Source organism: Carcharhinus amblyrhynchos, chromosome 13 (assembly GCF_965287045.1).
Source record: "Carcharhinus amblyrhynchos chromosome 13, sCarAmb.v2.hapA, whole genome shotgun sequence".
Classification (NCBI taxonomy): domain Eukaryota; kingdom Metazoa; phylum Chordata; class Chondrichthyes; order Carcharhiniformes; family Carcharhinidae; genus Carcharhinus; species Carcharhinus amblyrhynchos.
The window spans coordinates 52494728-52503652 of NC_137336.1; positions in this window are offsets into that span (position 1 = coordinate 52494728).

Consider the following 8925-nt stretch of genomic DNA (forward strand, 5'->3'; position numbering starts at 1 on the left):
GAAGTTGTTTTCAACTTGAAGCATGAACTCTGTTTCTCTCCTTACGACATTGCAAGGCCTGCTGAGTATTTCCAGCATTTTTTGTCTTTTTTCAGATTTCTAGCATCCACAGCACTTTTAGAAATCATGAATACAGTATATTTTTTGGCTTATTTCAGGAAGCAGGCTGCACCACAATCAAGGACTGGCCTTTTTGTCAGCCTTGTTCCATAGTAATGTGGTTGTCTCTGAGTAGAGTTGTACCCATTTGCTGTGGTGCTTCAGCAAGAAGGTCCACCACAACCTTTTCAACCAGGGACAGGAAATAAACATCAATTTTGCAGGCAATGCCCAGAAGTCTGGATATTTTTAAAAAAGGTGCTAAAATTATTTAATTATTACGGAGCGGCATGGTAGCACAATGGTTAGCACTGCTGCTTCACACTGCCAGAGATCTGAGTTTGATTCCCGGCTTGGGTCACTGTCTGTGTGGAGTTTGTACATTCTCCCCATGTCGGTGTGGGTTTCCTCCAGGTGCTCCGGTTTCCTCCAGGTGCTCCAGTTTCCTCCCACATTCTGAAAAATGTGCTGGTGAGGTGCATTGACCCGAACAGATGCTGGACTGTGGTGACTAAGGGAATTCCACAGTAACTCAAAACAAAGAACAAAGAACAACCCAGCACGGGAAACAGGCCCTTCGGCCCAACGAGCCCGCGCCGCCGCATCGCCCTACACCTATTCTACCCTGCATGTCTACGAATGGGACCCTACTCAGTCAGATTCAGGGAAGAAATAGTGTCAATTTGGTGGAAACCAATTAGCCTAAGAGCACATCTTTGGGGTGTGGGAGGAAACTGGAGCGCCCGGAGGAAACCCACGCAACCACAGGGAGAATGCGCAAACTCCCACAGACACAGGCCCAAATCCATGTATCTGCACAGCTAGCAGTGCTAGTCACTGAGCTGTTGTGGAGCCCGTCTATCGGTCCAGGATCAAGCACACACACCGACATGAAGTACTAGGCCACTCCTGGACTTCCAAGAGCAGCCCACGCACGACCCGCCGTGTGCATGCCCCTCGCTTGACACGAGGTGGACCTCCACCTGTGGAATAAAGACAAAAAATATTAATCATACAGCCTGCCCTTCCGGTGTCTCCCGAGGTTTAACCCTATTTAATAGCCCCTACCATATCCCTCCATTCTCGTTTCACTCATGTGCCTATCTAACTGCATCTTAAACGAGTCCAACGTTCCTGCCTCCACCACCCTACTCGGTAGCGCATTCCAGACCCCCACAACTCTCTGCGTAAAGAACCTTCCTCTTACCTCCAAATTATACCTCCCCCCCCTCACCCTTAAGTGATGACCTCTTGTGTTCGTACCCAGTCTAGGGAGCAGTCTCTCACTATTAACTCTATCTATTCCCTTCAGTATCTTATATACCTCTATCATGTCCCCTCTCAATCTCCGTCTTTCCAAGGAGAATAGCCCCAGTCTCTTCAATCTCTCCTCGTAACCCAGTCCCCCCATGCCAGGCAACATCCTGGTAAACCTCCTCTGCACCCTTTCCAGAGACTCCACGTCCTTCCGGTAATAAGGTGACCAGAACTGGACGCAGTACTCCAAATGCGGTCTAACCAACGTTCTGTATAACTGAAGCATTAGACGGCAGCTTTTATACTCTAAGCCCCTTCCTATAAAGGCTAACATCCCATAAGCCTTCCTAACAACGTTCTCCACTTGTGACGCAACCTTCATGGATTTGTGAACCTGCACTCCCAGGTCCCTCTGTACGTCTATACTCCTAATCGGCCTACCTTTTATCACATAGCTCCTCTCTGCATTATTCCTTCCAAAATGCATCACCTCGCATTTGTCAGGATTAAATGCCATCTGCCACCTATCTGCCCACTGCACCAACCTATCTATATCCTGTTGTATCACCTGACAATCCAGTTCTGTACCCGCCAACCCTGCCATCTTGGTGTCATCAGCAAACTTGCTGATCACACCACCTACTCCCTCTTCTAAGTCATTTATGTAGACTACAAAGAGGAGAGGTCCCAGTACCGAGCCCTGCGGCACACCACTGGTCACTGGCCTCCAGCCCGACAAGGTACCCTCCACAACTACCCTCTGTCTCCTATTTCCCAACCAGTTCTCAATCCACCTAGCTACCTGGCCTCGTATCCCATGCGCCTTAACCTTTTCTACCAGCCTACCGTGAGGGACTTTGTCAAACGCCTTACTGAAATCCATATAGATGACATCAACGGCTCTCCCATCGTCAACCGTTTTTGTCACCTCCTCAAAGAATTCCACCAGATTCGTAAGGCAAGACCTCCCTCTAACAAAGCCATGTTGCGTATCCCTAATCAGATCGCAACGCTCCAAATGCTCATACATCCTACCCCTAAGTATTTTTTCCATTAACTTCCCTACCACCGACGTCAAACTCACCGGCCTATAATTCCCAGGGTTATCCCTACTACCTTTTTTGAACAACGGGACCACGTTTGCTCCTTTGTAGCATTAATGTAAGCCTCACTTGTGACCAATAAATAAACTTTTTTTTATTCCATACAATTAATTATCTGATAATATTTGATAAGATCAACTCTCAAGCACCTTGTTTCAAAGTTGAAAATCCCAATTCTTTTTTGGTCTTTTCGCATATCTGAAGTCTTCAGCATTCAAAGTCAGCCACAAGTCTTTTCATTGTACTACCTCCAACATTTGAATGTCACCTTTATTGCCCAAATTGTACAGAATACACTGACGAGAATGCGACACAACACTCCAGGTGTTTCCTAACCAGAGCATTCGACTGTTCCTTTCATTTGTATTCTATCATCTGTACCATATAGTTCAACATTCTTAGTTGATTGCTGCTCTGGTTTGACATTTGGGTATCATGTCCACTAATATCCCTAGGTCGCTTTAAGATTTATCATTAATGAGAAATAATAATGATCATGATGGGGTAAGTGTGTCATCCATCTCTCCATATTTTCTATTCCATTTCCACTGGCGTAGGGGGTCTGTGTTGTGGGTTGAATGGCTGGGACACTGTAGCATTTGCTGGGGCTGGTTCTGATATCTATCGTAGATGTACAGTGGCTGGATGGTTCGTTCATGATGCAGAGTGACGCCAACTGCACTGGTTCAATTCCTGTACTGTTGAGGTTATGCATGATGGTCCGCCTTCTTAACCTTGCCCCTCACCTGAGGTGAGGTGACTCTCCCTCAAAAGAGAGAGCAACACATGGTCATCTGGGACAATGGTGACTTTATCTTGTTTTTATGCCTTCCTTATGATCTGCCTGGTCTGTAATGGGTGGGAAAGGACATCAGCCAAGTACAGCTCCTTACCGTGTTGTAGACGATACCAGTTGTAGCGTTAAAGCTTTAACATTGTATGCTGCAGCCGTGCGGACGTTAGCCATGAGTGGCTAATGATTAATTTTGACAATGACAAGATGACCATTTATGAAATCATGGAATTTCTGACATGTGAAAATTAGAGTGAAGTGTTCCTTTTTGATCTGGATGTAATGAGTCTCAGTGTCAGTGAAGGCCCTCGATGCAAATGACACTGGCCCGCCATTCTGGAAATGGACTGCATCAAGTGCATTCTGGGACGCATCTACCGTTAAGTATAGGGATGCTTGGATGCCAAAGTACCGTAGCATTTGCAGAGCAGAGAGTGCCTGTTTGAGTCTGTTGTAGGCCACTGTGTAGTTCTCCTGCAAAAACCATTTAATGTCCTGGTGGGGGAGCTGACAACTTCATTGACTTCATGAAACATATAGGAGAACATGCCCCTATCGACATCAATGGGGATGAAATAGATAGAAAGGGTCGAAAACTTCAAGTTTTTGGGTGTCCAGTTCACCAACAACCTGTCCTGGTCCCCCTACGCTGACACTATAGTTAAGAAAGCCCAATAAAGTCTCTACTTTCTCAGAAGACTCAGGAAATTTGGCATGTCAGCTACGACTCTCATCAACCTTCACAGACACAACAGAGAAAGCATTGTTTCTGGTTGTATCACAGCTTGGTATGGCTCCTGCTCTGCCCAAGACTGCAAGAAACTACAAAAGGTCATGAATGTAGCCCAATCCATCATGCAATCAGCCTCCCATCCATTGATATTGTCTACACTTCCTGCGACCTAGGCAAAGCAGCCAACATAATTAAGGGCTCCACGCATCCTGGACATTCTTCAACCTTCTTCCATTGCGAAAAAGATACAAATGTCTGAGGACACATATCAACCTACTCAAGAACAGCTTCTTCCCTGCTGCCACCAAATTTTTGGATGGACCCACCTCGCATTAAGTTGATCTTTGACTATACCCTAGCTATGATTGTAATGTTACATTCTACACTCTCTCATTTACTTCTCTATGAGCGGTATGTCTTGTCTGTATAGCGCGCAAGAAGCAATACTTTTCACTATATGCTAATACATGTGACAGTAATAAATCAAATCAAATCAAATCAAAGAAGGGTCCAGAGACATCACTATAACAAGGAATGAACTTGGAAAGATTATGCATGACATGAAGGGAGTGCTATGAAGCATGCTTGTCCACAAGAATGGCTATCTCTCATATAGCCATTGCCTTGTCTGGATCTGGATTCACATCATCAGGTGTGACTAAGTGACTCACATAAGGAACCTAATTGACCCTGAATCTAATTAAAGCAGTATTGAGCTTTAACTGTATGATCCTAATGATAGTCATAGAGGTTTGCAGCATGGACAGGCCCTTCAGCCTAACTTGTCCATGCCGCTCTTTCTATTGTCTCAAGGATGGGACAAAGATGGGCATCAGATTCTTGCATTGTATGATCTCAAACCAGGATGTCATTGATGATGATTTTGGGGTTATCCTGCGTAGAGTTACTGCATGCACTGTTGGAAGACCTTGCTGCCAGTGGAGACCCCACAGGCCATATGGAGAAAATGGAATCTGCCTACCGGAATTGTGAATGTAGTGAGAATTCTCCATTGAGCAGGATCTGCCGGAACCCCCATTTCACATCTAGAATGCTGAAAACCTTGGCATTAGACATTTCGGATACCTGTCTTCATAGGGTGATGAGGTTTGAGCAGCGCCTTGTATAAGTGAACTGGATTGATGGAGATTTTTACTGTGCTATTGTTCCTAACCACAGCAATTATGCAGTAGTAACTCTGTGGCCTTATCTGTAGGTGTTTATGACACCCAATTTTGTCATGTGATGCAGCTCATTAACTACTTTCTGCTTCATAGCTATTGGTACTCTTCTTGGGTCACAGACTGTTGATGGTATTGAGCTACCTAGTCTCATGTGGCATATTACTGGTAGCTACCCAATGACACTCCAGTTCAAGAGGTCTTTGTACTCTCTCATTTCTCATTCCTGCTGCTCCAGTGAATGTACATTTAGGCCAAGGTGGATGAGCCCCAGTGTAATGTGAGTCTGAAGACCCAACAGTTCAAGTTGATGATATGAACATAAGAACATAAGAAATAGGAGCAGGAGTAGGCCATCTAGCCCTTCGAGCCTGCCCCGCCATTCAACAAGATCATGGCTGATCTGAAGTGGATCAGTTCCACTTTCCCGCTTTCTCCCCATAACCCTTAATTCCCTTGTCTATCAAAAACATATCTACCCATGACTTAAATATATTTAGCGAGGTAACCTCCACCACTTCAACAGGCAGAGAATTCCAGAGATTCACCACCCTTTGAGTGAAGAAGTTCCTCCTCAACTCCAATCTAAATTGCCACCCCTTTATCTTGAGGCTGTGCCCTCGAGTCCTGCTATCCTTTCTAAGTGGGAAGAATCTCTCTACCTCTACCCTATCCATCCCCTTCATTATCTTATATATCTCTATAAGATCCCCCCTCAAACGTCTAAACTCCAACAAGTACAGACACAGTCTATTTAGTCTCTCTTCATAGTCCAACCCCCTCATCTCCGGTATCAGCCTAGTGAACCTCTTCTGCACTCCCTCCAAGGCCAATATATCCTCCCGTAAGTACGGCGACCTATACTGCACACAATACTCCAGCTGTGGCCTCACCAGTACCTTGTACAGTTGCAGCAAGACCTCCCTACTTTTACATTCTATCCCCCTCACTGTAAAGGCCAACATTTCATTCGCCTTCTTGATCAGCTGCTGCACCTGCAGACTGGGTTTTTGCGACTCATGCTCAAGGACCCCCAGGTCCCTCTGCACCGTAGCATGCTGCAGCTTTTTGCCTTTTAAATAATAATTCCTCCTACTATTATTTCTGCCAAAGTGGATAACCTCACACTTGCTAACATTACACTCCATCTGCCAGGTCCTCGCCCACTCACTTAGCCTATCCAGATCTCTCTGCAGACTTTCCATACCCTCCACGTAATTTGCTTTTCCACTCATCTTGGTGTCATCAGCAAATTTCGTCACCCTACACTCAGCCCCCTCCTCCAGATCGTCTATATAACTGGTAAATAGCTGAGGCCCCAGCACCGATCCCTGTGGCACTCCACTAGTCACCAACCGCCAATCAGAATAGCACCCATTGATACCAACTCTCTGCTTCCTATTCGACAGCCAATCCTCTATCCACGCTAACACCTTACCCCCAACTCCGTGCACCCTAACCTTCTGTAGCAACCTTGAAGCTGCCTTTTGTGGAATGGCTAGTGGCCACACCATCCATGTGGATGGTTTGTCTGACAAAAGCCACAAGCGCTTTTAGTTATTGGGATCTGGTGCTACATATGGATCTAATTCCCATAGCATTCAGCTGGGTAATACATTACACTTTGCCCCAGTGTCTATCTTTACCTTCAGTCTTGTATTCTAAATCATTTACAGGGTGGTGGAGAATACACTTCTCTGTCATGGTGTTGATATTCTCAATAGAGTGTTGTTGGAGGCTCAGTGGTTTGGTTTCTCAGATTGAGCTCCAGTTTGTTTATCTTGCTCGTGCTCCAAACCTTGGCGGAATGAGCTGCTGCAGTGTGCATGGTGGCATAAGAAGGCTGCTGCATTTTACATTTGCAGCATTCTGCAAAATGGTTCCATTTGCCACACTGACTGCAGCTTTTACCAAACCCTTTGTTCTGTTCTGAGGGTGATGGCCACTGCAGTTTGGGCAGGGTGTGCCCGATACCCCAAAATAATCTGCTTCCTGACTGAAGTCCTTGCTGCTTTTCTCTGACCAATCGTTTAGCGTGCCAGTGTTAACAACTGATTGTAATGTTAAATCTTTCTCACAAAGAACCTGCTTGCAGACAAGGTCACTGTGGAGCCCGCGCACTATGCAATCCCTGACTGGTTCATTGGTGAGGGTGCCAGACACATGTATTTGCTCAGATTTTTAAAATTGCAGTATAAGACTGCAAGAATTTGCCCAATATTTGGTTTCTAGTGTTAAACACACGACTGTCATGTATTATGTTCTTCACTGGCAAGCAAATGTTCTCAAACATTTTAAATGGGATAAACACTGAGCGTCCAAAAACACGACTGTGAGAATGTCGACACCATAACAGGGACGGGTGAGGTCTTCACTATCCTGAACATTGTTAGCAAAAATGCAAGACAGAAGGTAAAGATTGACACTGGAGAAAAGTGTAATATATTGCCCAGCAAATGCTGCAGGAACTAGGCCCATATGGAGCACAGGACACCAATAACCAAATGAGCCTCATGGCCTATGGTGGACAAACCATCTGCATGGAAGGTGTGGCCACTCTATTTTCCATACAAGGTAGCTTCAAGTTTCATATAGTTGATTGGATGTAAGGCCAATTCTAGGTCTTTTTAAACATTATCTTGAGATCGCCTTTCTCCTCAATTCGAAAGACAAAATATTCAAAATTCTTGACTGCTCGAGGTCTACTGCATTTAGTCAAGTTTCTGCTTGTACGTTTTTAGATTTGTCCGTTAAACTGACACTGCAGTAGGTGTGTCACTCTATTTCAAACTTGGCCTAGTTGTCCGCAATATTTTCATTGAACTCAAGCAGGTTGATGTGGCAAAGTCCTTGTGCCCTTTTGCTAAACTCCTGACATCATGTAGAAGTGCTGGGCTCCAATGACTAAGGATTTATAACAACGGCAGTTTATTAACTACTCTGATCAGCCTTTGCATGCTTCCACTCTGCCCTGTGTTCTGGGGAGAGTTCCCGCACTCCTGACATGGGGCCCTGTAAGGAGCCACGTCATCACATGACCACTCAGCCTACATTGACTGCAGTATGAACTTTCTGTTATAGATTCTTGGGATAAAACTATAGAAAATCTATATTTCTTTCTCTCATATAACAATGGCCTGAATATTCCAATATCAAGAGCAGTGAAATGTGAACTCAAGTCTGTGTAATGTGTATGGGCCCTGCGGAAGTTTTGACTTACACACTCTGTAATTGCCCATGACATTTAAACTTCCAATGGGTTGATTTTCACTGCCCAGAACATTATTTGAAAGTCTCCAACATGAAGTTCAGGGTCAGAGACTAAGAATAAGTAAGTGGGAACTAATACTGGACAACTTACCTTGGAAATGTTATACGAATTAGTATCTGGTATAACCTGACTTACCAGCTTAACTGAATTGAACATCATAACTGACCCCACCACTTCCCCCCACCACCACTTCCCCATCCCCTCACTTTCCTAGCACCTGAAATACCCCACTACCAGAGCTGACTTTCTTTCTCTCCCACCTCCCTCTCCAACCAGTCTACAGCCCAGACCTGACCCAACTACCCTTGCAAGCAGACTACATTTGCAATCTTACCCATCTATTATGATGATCATGAATAATGTGGAGAATTGTTGATAGATCTCTCTGTGAGCTTCATTGAATACAAACCTCCTTATTGAGAAAGCAGAGACTCGTCCAATGAAAAGTGAGCAGCTTAAAACCCTGCTGCTTTTACCTGGACTATTGT